Raw genomic sequence first — 15,390 nt, 5'->3', positions numbered from 1 at the left:
TTCACAGAATTGTAAGTCTAACTGCTTTACCATGAGATTATAGTTGCTGCTGGATAATCCAAACCCGTTGAATTGCTTCGTAAGAAAAAAGAGCTTACGAAATAATCTCGTCAAGAGTTCATCGATCAGTGCATTATTATAGTAACCTGATGATCATAGTTTTTGGCATTCTTGATGCTGATATCAAAGATAATGAAATAATATGGGTGGACGAGATCAGAAAACAGAAATACTACATTTATTCCCACATTTTTATTGCTTCTTTTTTTTTTTTGGGGGGGGGGGGGGGGTGTGGTGGGGGGTTTGGCTAGAATTAGCCCAAATATAGTCCTACACAACGTTGGTCCATTATGATGAAAAATTAAGTCGGTAAATGGAAATGAAGAAATTATGCCTGTCCAGGTATTGCTCACGGACTCCATATTCAACCAGAATGGTGGAATCTTCAATATTTATTTGTATTCAATATCATGATGTACCGGACATGCATTTTAGTAACCTAGTGGTGGAAGTTGTCCCCTTGGTGGATTTGGCATTGGAGTATTGCTAGGGAAAGGATCGGCCTTCTGCATCAAGCTCCGGCCAACTAGATTCCCTGTCAGAACCGAAGTTTCAAAAGAGAAGGAACAATTGAAAACAGCATTATATAAAGTGAAATACACACACACACACACACAGAGAAAGGGGCAATGGTCTTTCTCTACAATCGCCTTAAGACAAAAAGATTAGATGGAAAAGGAGAGATCTTAACCTTGGCCAACTGAGAACTCCGGAATTCTTGCGTCTGCTAATAGTGGCCATGAACTCATTGTTAACAGAGAAAAGGCTAAAAGCAAGGTAAAGACAACCGCACTCTTACCGCACCTACACATTTTATGTTCTAGTCCGCTTAAAACATTAAAAAAAAAAATTAACGAAAAGACCCTGATATTGGTTGCTATTGCAGGATAAATTATATATAACAATGGCAACCAGAGAACCCATGCATATTAATGGCGTTTATATAATTTTTAAATTACTTTTCTTCTAACTACTCGGAGTTCTGACCACTAATACTTAAGTTTAATAATACTTGAGATTGCAACGTGATCAGTTAGTTTACATACATGACAATAGAAAATGAAAATCAGGTAGAAAATTAGGGGGAAGAGGACTAAGTGTCAGGTTTGAATATTACTAGTCAACTAAAGCTCGCCTTCAGGCCTTCACTAACGTGAATTATAAGAAAAGGTTAACGAGTGATTTAACGCTAAACTATATCATTTTTTAAGATTTATTATCTATAAGAAAAAATCACAATTAAGTATTCAAATTTTATTTTCGTAAAATATTTTGTCTTACACTAATTTTATTAAATATATGTTGATGTGGCAAAAAAATTTTATAATATCATGACATATGATATATTTTATTAATTAATATTAGCTGTGTTAACACTTTGACAATTGATATTGGTCAATTGAGCAAAATGTGTGATCGAAACAAATTTCAGATATTTAATTATAATTTTTTTATAAGTGTCAAATCATTAAAAGTAACATAATTCAAAAACCAAATTATACATTAACCCTCAAGGTGATGACCAAACTCACGAATCAGGACTATTCTAATTTTTTTTTTTTTTTTTGTTACCATCCTCATATGGACAAATAGTTGCTAGTTTCTATTTTTCTAAATATCAACTTAATTTAATGGTTATTATTTATTAACTTTAAAAGGGTTGAAATCTAAATTTCAATCTTATACTTTATCCTTGTATTTTTCAAAAAATTATATATTATCAAGAAATTATTTTATAGTTATCAGAATTGAATAGGATATTAAATCATTCAAGATTTAAAATCATTGAGTTAATGGTTTAACCATTGAGTCAATTGGATCAATTATCGATTTAATAAAAAATATTATAAATATTATAAATATTTTAAAAATTCAAATTTTTAAATCAAGTTATAATTTAATAATTCAACCATAAAACTGTAAATTTTAAGGTATATCATAAACTATAAATTTTAAAATATAAAATTCATAAAACACTTAATTACTAGTAAGAAATGAAATACTTAACATTTTATTAAAATCATATTTTATATTTTAGTAGTTAGAAATAATATTTCTATTTTAATAAATATAATAAAAATAACTAATAAATAATTATAAATAATAATATTATTATTTATATTTATTAAATATAAATATTATTGATTAATATGCAATAATTAATCTTTATGTAATAAAAAAGAATTATCTAAATATAAAATTAATAAAAAGGAAATATTTATATTTATATTTATAAGAAAATTAGTATAAAGGAAATTAAAATCATCATTATATTTTTTATATGAATGTAGCTTTTTTTATTGATTTTACATATATATTTTTTCTTTTATTAATTATTTTCGATCATGGTCAAACAATTAATCATTTTTATTAACATTTTATTTTTATTAATTTTATATATTATTATTTTTATAATTATTTTTAATTACAGTATCAATTAATAAAATTTTTTGTTAGATTATCTTTTTTTTTAAAATTGCTTATTTTTACACATGTAAGTTTTTTTGCATATCATTACCCAAATATCTCAAGATAGAAAGGTTTTGATGATAGAAAATAAAAGTTGAGGGATTTATTTAGATGAAATAGTAATATAAGGGCTTAATTAGATTATTTTGAATATTTGAAGGGATTTTTTTATATTTTACCTAAACTTATTAGTTAATATTTAATCAATCCAGTTAAAAAAAATCGTCCAATTTATTGATTTATTACATAAACTACTGGTTCACAATAGTTTAAAATAATTTAATTACAAAATTGATTTAATTACAAAACCAGACCAATTTCAATATCAATTTACCAATTCACTCAGTCATATCAACAGTCCCATCCAATTCTAATAACTATGTTTAAAATTTGTGTAACAATCTATATACTATTATTGAGCAACAACCTTTTAACACTCACTAGTAAATTACACTTTAGTATCACTCACTAGTAACGATATATATACAACTTTATAGTTGTATTTGAGAAAGAATATGGAGTCTTAACAAATTACATTCACTAGTAACTTAAAATTGGCATTAGCAAATAATGAGAAACAGGAAATTAAGCTCAGTCTAAACAATTTGGAATGTAGCTGATCAGCTTGAATCGATCTGGCTGGACAAGGTTGATCCAACACTTCCAGGAAATATCCCCTTTCCCTTTATTCTACATTTTTTTAATAGGAAACCAATAGTTTAATAAAAGAGAAACATTTAAGAAATCAGAATGTCTTAAATAGAAAAAATATATATACATATGACACTTTGTTTGTCTTTGTGGTCATATGGTGACCTAGTTCTAAGAAAATTCCTACATGCCCTTATAATAGGTTGAAGAGGGCAAAGTGAAAAATTGAAACAAAAAATCTTGGATGACTATCCCCCACTCGTTCCTCTCCACATAGAATATTTTTATTTTTTATTTTTAATATTTAAGATTGTCAAAATTTGAATTCTGATCATTAAAATTAAAAACTTAATACTCTACAACCGATAAAGGATATTTTAGCACGATAACAACTATATACATGACAAAGTAATAGGTAGATGAATAACTTAAAATATAGCCAATAGATGCTGAAAATGTCAAAAGAGATTTTCTTAGATAAAATACTACAAGTTACACATTAGAAAAAGGCAAGAAAATTTAAAAAAAAAATTCCATAACACTCCTGCTTTCCTCATTCTATATATATGACCTGCAATTTGCACCCTATTTATCCTAGCTTGGGTCAAAAATGGTGCACCAAGGGCCTAATGAAAGAAGAAGAAATTGATATCGATAATAAGAAGCAGATCACAAGAGATCATGGATCCCCTGAATCTGGATGATGATGTTGCATGCTTCTCTAAAGTATTTATTGGATTTCATCAATGATGCTGCTTCTCTAATTAAAGTTTATTTGTATACTTAAAGTTGAATGGCGCCTTCGGGAATATTTAGTTATGCTGCCCTCCAGAACCTGGAGTCAGGGGAATAATCCTTAATTGAGGACCTGGCTTCAGACTCCGACGTGCCAAAGTTAGACGGACTAGATTTCCTGTCATTGGGAGCCCAAAGACAAACATATTATCATAAAGGCAAAATCAAACGAAGTAATTAAAAATACCCGATATTCTTGAAATTTTGATGTGCACAATCCATACAAAATATATATTTTTTACAAAGAGCTGCAACTTAAGTATCAGAGAAAAGATTGTAGATATTAAAATTTGAACTATAAACTTATTAATTAAATATTATTTGTTAAGAATGATTGTATGAACTAATTAAATTAAGCTCAGATTAATGGAATACAGTAAATATACACAGATGCATCAAATCAGAATATACAGTTGAGTCTAAAGTTTAGTACCTTGGATAGATGAAAACTCAGGAATTTTTGCTTGTACTAGCTGAGGGCATGTTGTCATAACGTCTAGATCCGGGGATCTATCGTTAGACATTGACTTTTAAGGAGTCGCCACCAATCTTTTTTATCTAGGTGCGATTGGCCACCTAAGGAATCTGTCCTTTCAGGGAACACCTAAGTTTAAGGGTCCCTAGAAGAATAGGTTCAGGTCTGCTAACCAGAACAAGGTTCGGGAGTTCGGTTACGTGTGAGGAAGGTTATAGCACCCTCACAACGCCCATCAAAAGATGGTACCAGCTTAAACTTGTGTTATCCAAAAAGCCTTAAAATTTTACCAAGTAATTAGTTGTTGGAAATTATTCTCAATTGACTCTAATACTTTTAGTAGAAAATAGAGAAAATTCCCTCACCTCAGGAGTATGCAAGAAAGAACTACTGTTTCACTTGCAGAGGCTCCGTCGTCGGATTATTTAAAAGAAAAAAAACAAAATCAAAATTAAGATAGAAAGGAAGGAAAGAATGATTTTTTTTTGTAGGGAAAATTGATACTTTCAACTTTTCCCCAAAAATATTTTTTTGGAAATTTCGACTTTCAAGGAAAATTGATACTTTCAACTTTTTCCCAAAAAATATTTTTTTGAAATTTTGATTTTCAAGGAAAATTGATACTTTCAACTTTTCCCTAAAAATATTTTTTTTTTTGAAATTTATTTCTGAGGAAAATTGATACTTTCAACTCTTCCCCAAAAATATTTTTTGGAAATTTATTTCTAAGGAAAATTGATACTTTCAACTTTTCCCTAAAAATATTTTTTTTGGAAATTTATTTTTCTTTTAAGGAAAATTGATACTTTCAACTTTTCCCTAAAAATATTTTTTGGAAATTTATTTCTAAGGAAAATTGATACTTTCAACTTTTCCCTAAAAATATTTTTTTTTTGGAATTTTTTATTTTTATTTAAAGAAAATAAAAAATAAATAAAAAGAATATTACATAAACCTAATCTAATAAATAAAAAATAAAATAAACAAATAAACAAAGAAATAAAAAAAATTCAAAGAGAAAAAAAAAAAAAAAAATCTGGAGCGGCTCGGACCGCGGCTCGGCTCGGCTCGGCTCAAGGAAGAGAAAACGGCTCGGGGGAGCGGCTTGGCGGCTTGGCTCGGCTCGGAGGTGGCTGGCACGCGCGGGTCAGAAAGCGGGTCGGGTCGGGTTCGGCAAAACGCGCGGATCCCCTGGTTAACTTAAAGCCCAAAACGACGTCGTTTTGGGAGGGTATAAAAGGCACATTCCTCCGTTTTTCGGCAGAACGCTCCTCCCCCTCTCTCTCTCTTCTTCCTTTTTCTCTCCCTTCTCTCTAGAAACTGAAGAACACCGGTGTCGGATTCTGGAAATTTTCGTCGGAATCTGGAAATTTCGCCGGAAGTTGGCCGGAAGATCGCCGGTTCTGGGATTATTCGTCGGAAACTGGACTGGTCGCCGGAAACTTCAATGTTCGCCGGAATTGTTGCCGGAAAATTCAAATTTCGCCGGAATTTTCGCCGGAATCTGGAAATTTCCCAGAAATTTCCAGAAAAATTTTTCGCCAAAAATCTCTAAAAATTTTTTCTCACTCCCAGAACACTCCTAAACTTTTCCTAGCTTTCTATACGCCTCCTTTTCTCTCAAATCAGTAGCTTTGCTTACTGTTTTCTGTGTGTCTTGCATTCTGTTCCAGAGTCCCTTTTATAGGGATTGATCAGGAGTTCCTGATCAATCCCAATTCCTCCTTTGACGGGAATTCAATCTTTGAATCCCACTGGACTCTTCTGATTGAATTCCCATTTCCAATGGGATTCTTCAGCCTTCAATCTCAGCCCTCCAAAATCAAAATCAAATAAAATAAAAAACTAAATAATTAGAGAAGATAAATCAGTAGATATTATAGGATAAATAATAACAAAAAAATATATCAGATATATAATTAGATAAGTAAAAATACAAAAATGAATAAAATAAAAAAGATAAAAATATATATATATATATATATACATAAATAATAAAATACACATAAATATTAACAAAAAATAAATAAATAAATATATACATATATTAATACATAATAATAATAATAAATAATACAATACATAAAATACAAAAAAAGAAGAAAAGAGAAAAAAAAATACAAGATAAAATTAAATTGGGCTTACCCATTTGGGCCAGGCCCAATTGATCTGGGCCGGACCCAATTGGGTGTCTACACATGTCATTGATGATAACAGCACATGCATTGCTAGCAAACAGCAAAAAGCAATATTATTGCAAATGATTTGTATTATCGCCTTGAACTTTATTGCATTAAAAAGCTTAACCAACATTGGCTATTTATATAAGGAAGAAAAAAACATAAATATTCCCCTTGTGGCACTTAAGCTAATTAATTTGAGGTCGTTGGCCTAGATGAATATAAAAAATTTCAACTTTGAATGTCTGAAGCTAATTAATTTGAGGTCGTTGGCCCAGATGAATATAAAAAAGTTCAACTTTGAATGTCTGAAGTCAGCTTCATACCTTGATCATTGGTGGAAAATGCCAAGCAAAAAACCTCAAATATTCATATCAGTAGAAGTAAATCAAATAATCAATCAATCAATCACACAAGATACAGCAATTTAGCGTGGTTCGTTTCAACCAACCTACGTTTATAGATGAGAAAAAAATTTTATTAGTTGTAAAAATTTACAAACATATATCAAATCAAATCAAACACTCACAATTAATACTTATAGACCCTCAAAATCTCCTATAGTCCTACAAAGTATTCTTAACTCAAACAAACACATACACATGTGGACACTTGCACCGTATTTTTATGGATCCTCTCAGTCTTTTCTAGTCCATTCATAAATATTCACACTACCATACTTATATGGACCATATCATTTTCCTCTAGTCCACTCAAACATACACACCCATACTTATGTAGACACATACACACCCATACCTATATAGACCTTATCAATCTCCTGTAGTTCACTCAAACATACACACCCATAAAAGACGTTAATTCTCTATAGTCTTATAGGGTGTCTATCCTACAATTTTTTTATATCTTTTTTTCATACCTAACCCCATAGAGATTTAACATATTTATAAGTATACAAACTTGCTTATTAAGAATTTTTTTCCTATTAAAATTCTTCTTTTATAAATCTTTTTATCCATCAAGTAATATTTAGTCAATCTCAAACAAATCTCTTATGGGCTTTGAGTCATTATTCCTAATAATCTCTACCTTAATTCAAATTCTATCAAATTATATGTCTTCATGCTAGATGTGCTTGACTCCATCTGAAATGGAAGTTTCATAATTATCTTCTCTTATGTGTCTCAATGCTTCACATAAATCAATCATCAATCCTCAAAATATGAACTCAAACTCTTCTCTTGAATCGAGCTCATTTAGGTTTACCTCTTTTCATGTCTAAAAGCATACTACTTGTTAGGCAAAAAGACTCTAATCAATTGAATATTTACAACAGTAGAAGCAAAATCAAATAATCAGTTAATCATATAAGAGATAGTAATTTAATGTAATTCGATTCAACCGACCTACGTCTATAAATAAGAAAAAAATCTATTAATTGTAGAGAATTACAAACATACATCAAATTAAATTAAACACTCATAATTAATATTCATAGACCCTCTCAATCACCTATAGTCCTATAAAGTATTTTTAACCTAAACAAACACTACCTATGTGCACCCATACACGATAAAGATGTTTAAAAACTGGCATATGGAGTAAACTTTGAAGAAGCCTGTCTATTCTTGCTTCCTAACTTTTAATATAAAATAAGACCCTTTTACATTACACACCAAAACAAATAAAACAGACAAAACAACTTAACAAAATGGTAAATAGAGTAGGTCGTGCGAGATAGATTTGATAATATTTATATTTATTTTTATTTATTTTATTTTAAATATATGTAAATGCGAAAATTGTAGTGTGATCATTCGTGTTTATATTCCGAACACGAAGCATATGTTTTGGTAATTCCTATTTTAAGTTACTAGTGAGAAATAGGAAATGAAGCTACAGCCTAACATCAGCAAAATCAAATACTCTGAATAAACATCAACATGTTTTTCAACCCAGTAAAAAGAGATTCCAAGCATGTTTAAAACAAATACAAAGTAACTCACAAGGAAGCATAAATATGACTAAAATATCCAAGAATAATGTGAAAATGACAATGGAATTATTTGAAAACAAAGGCAATATATGCCGAAAATGTCAAAGCATCTATACTGCTTAAAAGAAAAGGAAAGTCTACAAAATTCTACTATTTCATACTTGAACTTTCCTTGTTCACAACCATTTTCTCCATTTCCTTGGGCTGAGAATTGCACGAGGACCTAATTTTCTCTCGCTGATAGAAGGGACAACTAAGAGGCCTCCCTCTCTCTCTCTCTTCAAAAGATAATAACCTGTTCATCAAAGGTTTTAGGTGAGATACTCCAGCCTCCACACTGCTCCTTCCTCTTGCAGAGCACAAAAGCCTAATCAATCAAGGGAGATCGCCCATAGGTTCAGCCTCAACGGAGCAATTAGCCAAATGGTTTATATATTAACTCCAAAATTGCACCATTCCTAGTTTAATAATCAATGAAACTTGAAATTTAACAATAACTGAGTAGTTTGAATTAAATTTGCTATTGAAAATCTTAAATTTGCGTTAAACTTAAAATACTACTTCACTCCAAATTTTTTATTTGTCAATAAAATACTGAACTTTTAATTTCAATCATCAAAATTTAATCTTTATAAAAAAAATAATTTTGAAGTTGCAGATAAGTGTTTTGATTTTTCATCCATATCAATTGGTTGTATTGTTTATTCAGCTAGGCAACTTAAGTGTAATTAATCTTGTTAGGAGGTGCATGGTTTTCTTTTTCCTTTTTGGGTTGCGTTTTAGTTTTCATATTCTTAAGTTTTTTTTAATTAAATCTTACTTTTATTGCCTTAGAAGAAAAGAAAAGTAGCATCGATATTTAAGATTCTTTTATTAAGCAATTGGTTAATCAAATTATCCTTCTTATTTTCCTTATATCATCAATGACATGGACAACTTTCATCTTCCTTCTATTTTTTTTTCTTTTAATTTTTTTAAAAAAATTTGTTCATCAAAATTATCATGAATCAAATAGGGCTCCGGATCTTCTATTTCCTTTCATTTAATTTTTTAACATTTTCTAAAATATAAAATAATTAGGTCAGTTTTAAGAGAATATTATATGCCTGACAAAAAAAAAAAAAAAAAGAGTATCGTATGGCCCGAGTTAAGTTCTCATTCTAATGCATCCGAATATTTGATTAAATAATAAGTTCAATTTATCATTTGTTCAAAAAGTTGGGTTAGATTCTCTTTCCCAATTCAAAAATAAAAAAGAAAAAGGAAAAAGGGTTACTCTTCTAATCTATAATCTATATGTATCATGGAAAACCCAATGCTGGCTTTTGACAAGTTTCACAGCAGTGAGAAACAGAGAGAAGAAATGAAGTGCAGAATGCTTGCAGTGTGCAGATTTTCTTTGATACACAAAAATATCTTCATTATCTCTTTCAACTTTCAGCTATTATTCTGCGGTGGTTTATTTGGTGTTGGAGGGGGATTAGATCGTGGAGGATCCCTCTGCAGACTCCGACGGCCCAAACTTTGAAGAACCAGATTTTCTGTTGTGGGGAGTTCAAAAACAATCAAAATAAAAATAATTGGACATACTTGATCATACTCCATGATCTTATACGATCAAAATGCACATAAAAACCCAGAAAATAGTATATTGAAGTAGTAGTAAAGAAATGCACCTTGGATAGCTGAAAACTCAGGGATTCTTGCTTCTACCGACAGAGGACATGAAGTCATTGATAAGGTTAAATATGCTAATAACAAAGTATAGACAGCAAAACTCATGCCGCTCCTTCCCATCCTTTGCTGGCGTGCTTGGTTTTCTAATATAAATGTATGTGCTTTCATTGACAAGGGTTTTGTTTTTCTTATTAACTACAAAACTTCACCATTTATACTAGGAAGTAAATTGAAGATTGTTCCACTGTTATGTCGCTTTGTCTATTAAAATTTAGTGAATTGAAATAGTCTGACAGTGGAATTTTCAGCTTTGAAATGTCAAAGTCTAGCTACCAATTTTGTAGTCAGAGTTTAACGCTATGAAAGCCAACTTATTTTCATACCCAAACTACTTAATTCACAGTTAATTCATATAATTATATTCATAAATTCAAGATTTAATTTAATTAATTCACATAAATATTTTTAAAAAATAACATTTAATAAATTTAAAATTCAAATTTAAATTCGTATAATTTCTTCCATCTTTATTACGTGAGATTCTCTTATTTACCTTACTTTGAATATAATTTCTGAGCACCGTAATGATTGAGGAACTAAGAAACTGGTGTTAAAGTGGACTAACAGATTGCTTGACCTTGATCCATTGGGAACTAACCATCCATCTGGTGCACAGGCGGGTTGCGCACGGCAGACCTCCCTCTGCGAAGATTCTCTTTTTTTTTTTTTTGTTAAATGCTTAGGTAAGGGAAGTTATCCATTTCAGAGCTGAAGTATACCGCCAGTAAATTTATATTGAATTTGCAAAAGATTTGTATCAAATTTACAAATCGTTTAAAAAACTTTTGCTTGTAACAAAAATCAAATTAAACTTTAAAAGTGAAATATTTTACCCTCATCGATTCAAACAGTTGGCGAAGATTTTCTTATGTCGTAATTAAGGTCACCGTTCTTGTGTCAGAAACTTGACTTGAGTTTAGTTTGCCGCTTGATTCCTTTGAATAGTCAGTCAGCTTTACCGACTAGAGTGACAACTACTGATATGGGTAAGGTAATGGAATTTTTTGGGCTTTATTAGAAGGTTTTTGTGTCATTTATATATTAAGAGAATCATTGCCAGCATTATTTTGTGCTATTCTAGACTGGCTTTTGGTTAATAATAAATTTCTACCAAAGGAAAAAAAAGCATGATGACTTTATTTTCTATGAAACTATATATTTTCTACAAAAGAATCTTAGCTAGGGTCAAAATCACTCCAGAGATCGATCCATTCTATTTTATATTCTTCTTGTTGGCGACCAATATAGCTACCCAGCCAGAATAAAATTTCCATCGATAGGATCAAACCACTCCATTCCTATTTTCTTGTTTTGCTATTAACTCACCTCCTTTACCTTATAAATTAAACATATTAACATATATACGTCACATGACCTTAGCTGATGAGGAGAATAACTCATATAAGATTGACCCATCTATACCAAAAAAAAAAAAAGGCAAATAAATGTCACCATTTGACAGTACTTCAAACTTTAAAAGGCCAAACCATTGAATAACTTACTAATTGAAGATAGTATCGGAGAGTTGGCATGAAAAACTCTGAGCAAAATAGCATACCATACACAATATTGTTTTCAGTAGATTAAGATGCGTGATAACCAGAGCCTCACTGATCTTAACTACTCTACTTCTGTTTTCACGATCTTTCCATAGCTTTCCCGGCAAAGACCTATTTTCACCATTTCTTTTCGCAAGAATGCTATCAGGCCTAATGAAAGTAAAAGGCAATTTGACCTAATAACACAAAGCAGAAACTATATCCTGGAGCTCAGTGTCTGCCTGTTGTCTGAAAGAGGAAATATGAGCACTTAATGACAACATGGTCTGGGCATATATAGTAGTTTTGTTGTGCTAACTTTATTTCTCTTTCCTTTTCTTGTTGAGGGCAGAGTAGAGGTTTTTTTTCATTTTTTTGGTAGGAGGGTAGAAAAAAATTGAGGATGGCATTTTGGATAGGAACACAAGGCACTTTTTTGTTTCACTAACCAAAATTCTACCACCAAGGGTCAAGAGATGTCTATCATCTAGTAGCTCCAAAACTGGATACAATGATCCCAAGCTTGATTTTCCTATTGTAAAGTTACCAAGAAAATCCATATGCAAGATGCTGAAATGAAACACTTTAGAAACTAGTCTTAATTTGGATAAAACTTTGATAGGGAAAAGGGTATGAGATTTTGGATGGCTAGTATTCCCGTATCTGATTACTTTTGAACAGATCCTAACTGCTAACCCATCGTTTTCAAATTCGTCAGGCGGACACAAAACTGGTACCACAGTGATCTTGTTGAAATTATCATTGTATTTCCATGGTCTATTGTCCTGGTTGTTTAACCACATTGTAGCTACTTTCGAATCACTTTCTATCAATAACTCTGGTATAGCATAGAGTTTCACATTTACCACGATTGATAGGGCCTCATGAGCTGCCAGCAGCTCCGCTAGGTTTGAGTCCACCATGCTTAAACTTTTGGAGAAGATGAGTCTGATGTGCCCTTTGCTTTCCAATGACAGAGCCATCCACGTTTATCTTCCAACATCCTTCAGGAAGAGGAGTCCATTCTGTAGACTGCCTCTTTGATTTGCTTTTGGTGGGGATGGAGAAGCTGTCTATGTTTTCCTGAAAGTTCACAACACTAAGGTGGAGGGTCCGGTATTTAGCCTTCATCGACCATCCCAATCTTATGTAGCTCAAATTTAATATATCATCCAACCCCAATGTTTTCTTGTTGAAAATTTTTTCATTTCGGGCCAACTAGATGGACCAAAAGCTGTATAGAAAAGAGTTTCCCAGATCACAAACTAATCCTTCTTATACATTAGGACCTTCCACCTTAAAAATAATTCTTTTAACGATTTTGGAATTGCCCAATTAATATTCCATTTCTAGCAGAATTTGTACCATATTATGCATGTAGTTTTGCACAACAGAAAGAGGTGATCCACTGATTCTGCCTCATCGCAGAAAACACATTTGTTCTCCATGTTGTCCAGACAGCCTCTTGCTTGTAGTACTTCCAATACCGAAATGGTTCTTCTTAGGGCGTTCCAATACTCTCTGTTGGACTGTTGGACTTACAGCATTGTCGAGCTTCAATATTTCAGCTCTGAAAGATTTAGGCCTATAGACCCTGTTGGTAGCCTGGGACCATATCATTTTGTCCTCAGCTTCCTTCGAGAGGGTAACACTATTTAGTAGAATCATAAACTGCTCAAGAATATCCTTTTCCCAATTAAAAAAAAAAAAACCTTGACTCCTAAGGGGTATGCACCAGTTCCATACATTCCAATTTCATTCACCAGCCCGCTTTTGTTTCTGCCAAATCGAAGATTCTTGGGAAACTTTCTTTTAAGATGAGACCATTTAGCCATCTGTCACTCTAAAAAAGAATTCGCGATCCATTAACTACACAAGGAAAAAAAAACTAGAATTTATGAGGTTAGAAAATTTTCCAGAAGACCAGCTGTTTTGTTCGTCTCTCCAAACTCTTGAAAGGGAACGAGCCCGACAGAGAGTGGGTACTTTACTCCTTCCTAAGCGACAAAACTCAAATATAAAGCTTATGTTATATATATGCAAATGAATGATAAATATATACAATGAATAAATAAATAAATAAATAAAATACAAGCAAGAGAAAAAAATTTTAAATTTATTAAGTTAGGCTTAGATAACAATAAATCATTTATTAATCTGACTCTCGATCTCTTCAGCGGAATTACCAAACTATTATAACGTATAATCCATTGATCTACCGCTAGACATAGACCTTAGGAGTCGTCACCAATATTTTTTATTAATATATGATTGGTTACGTGATAGAATCTATCCCATTTAAAGAGAAATCTCAAGCTTAACTTAAGTATCGTTAAATAATAAATTCTAGTTTTACGAAACCAAAATTTATGTCTATGAGTACAATTATGCGTGAGGAAGATTATAGCACCCTCACAACACTCATCCAAAAAATGATACCAATCTGATTTCAAGTTATCCAAGCCTTAAAATATATTTAAAATTTACCAAATAATTTAATATTAAAAATTTTTCTTAAATTACTTCAATATGTTAATAATAATTTAAGAATATTTTCTTATCTTAAGAGTATTCAATGAGACTATTTGTCATATTTTGAAGAAGCTTTATCGTCGAATTCACTTAATTTTGCTTCTAAAAGTAAATGCTTATAAACCAAATTTATAGTCAGAAATATCCTTCAATCTATTAGTAAGATTTTCTATTGAAAATTATCCTCCAATCTATTGATATAATTTTATGCAAAAAGACAAGAAATACTATTTTTTATTATTTTTTTTTAAACTTGATTTTCTTTAGGACATTATAAGATTTTCTAATATATTGGTAAAACCTTATTTTTTTAAAAAAAATTATTACTCTCCAATCTATTGGTAAGACTTTTATTTAAATATGTTTTTATAAAAATATATTTAAAAAACATATAATCAAATAAATATATAAAATAATTAAATAAATAAAAATAAAATAAAACACCTAAAGTTGACTCAACTAAGTAGTTGAGCTACGTAACTTACTAAAATAAATTCTCACAATTCTAAATTCTGCAAAGAATTCCAAAAAAAAAAAAAAACTACTACTATAAATCATTTTTTTCCGAATGATTTTCCTCTTTTTTTTTCTTAAGAGTTTTCGTATAAATCTTTTTCTTTATCCCTATTATTTATCTGCCTTAGAACAATTTATAAAGATTTTCTAGTCAGAAATTTTAGAATTCAATTGATTGTCAAGGATTTTTAAAAAATTTTTAAATCCATTTAATTTAAGTAAAATCAATTTAACACAAACCTTAGAAACCTTAGCTTTGATGCTCTGTGATCCTTTTTTATTTGATTTTCTATTTCATGCAGGTTAAGAAAAAATCTCAAAATTTCTCTTTGTCCTATACAAAATTTTTAGAACATTCTATTTGATTTTTTTCTTTCCTTTTTTATTTATTTAGTTTTTATTAAAGAATAAAAAAATAAATAAAAATAAAATATTTGTTGGAGCAAAGCCCACATCAAAGTCACATATATTGGACTCAAA

The 15,390-nt window shown here is 30.6% G+C and overlaps 1 long non-coding RNA gene across 1 annotated transcript; it reads right to left on the bottom strand.

Annotated features, from left to right (window-relative positions):
• Positions 1-9,739: 9,739 nt before the first annotated feature.
• Positions 9,740-10,788, bottom strand: LOC149512179 (uncharacterized). Its single transcript, XR_016332643.1, has 2 exons — positions 10,264-10,788; positions 9,740-10,128 (listed from the first exon to the last, which is right to left on the bottom strand). It is a non-coding gene; the product is annotated as an uncharacterized LOC149512179 (long non-coding RNA).
• Between the last annotated feature and the right edge of the window lie 4,602 nt (positions 10,789-15,390).

This window comes from Durio zibethinus, chromosome 23, assembly GCF_047325235.1.
Source record: "Durio zibethinus cultivar Kanyao isolate XHJ-2024 chromosome 23, ASM4732523v1, whole genome shotgun sequence".
NCBI classification, from domain to species: Eukaryota; Viridiplantae; Streptophyta; class Magnoliopsida; order Malvales; family Malvaceae; genus Durio; species Durio zibethinus.
Note: the sequence above shows the minus strand (reverse complement) of the source record. Positions and strands in the feature narration are given on the sequence as shown.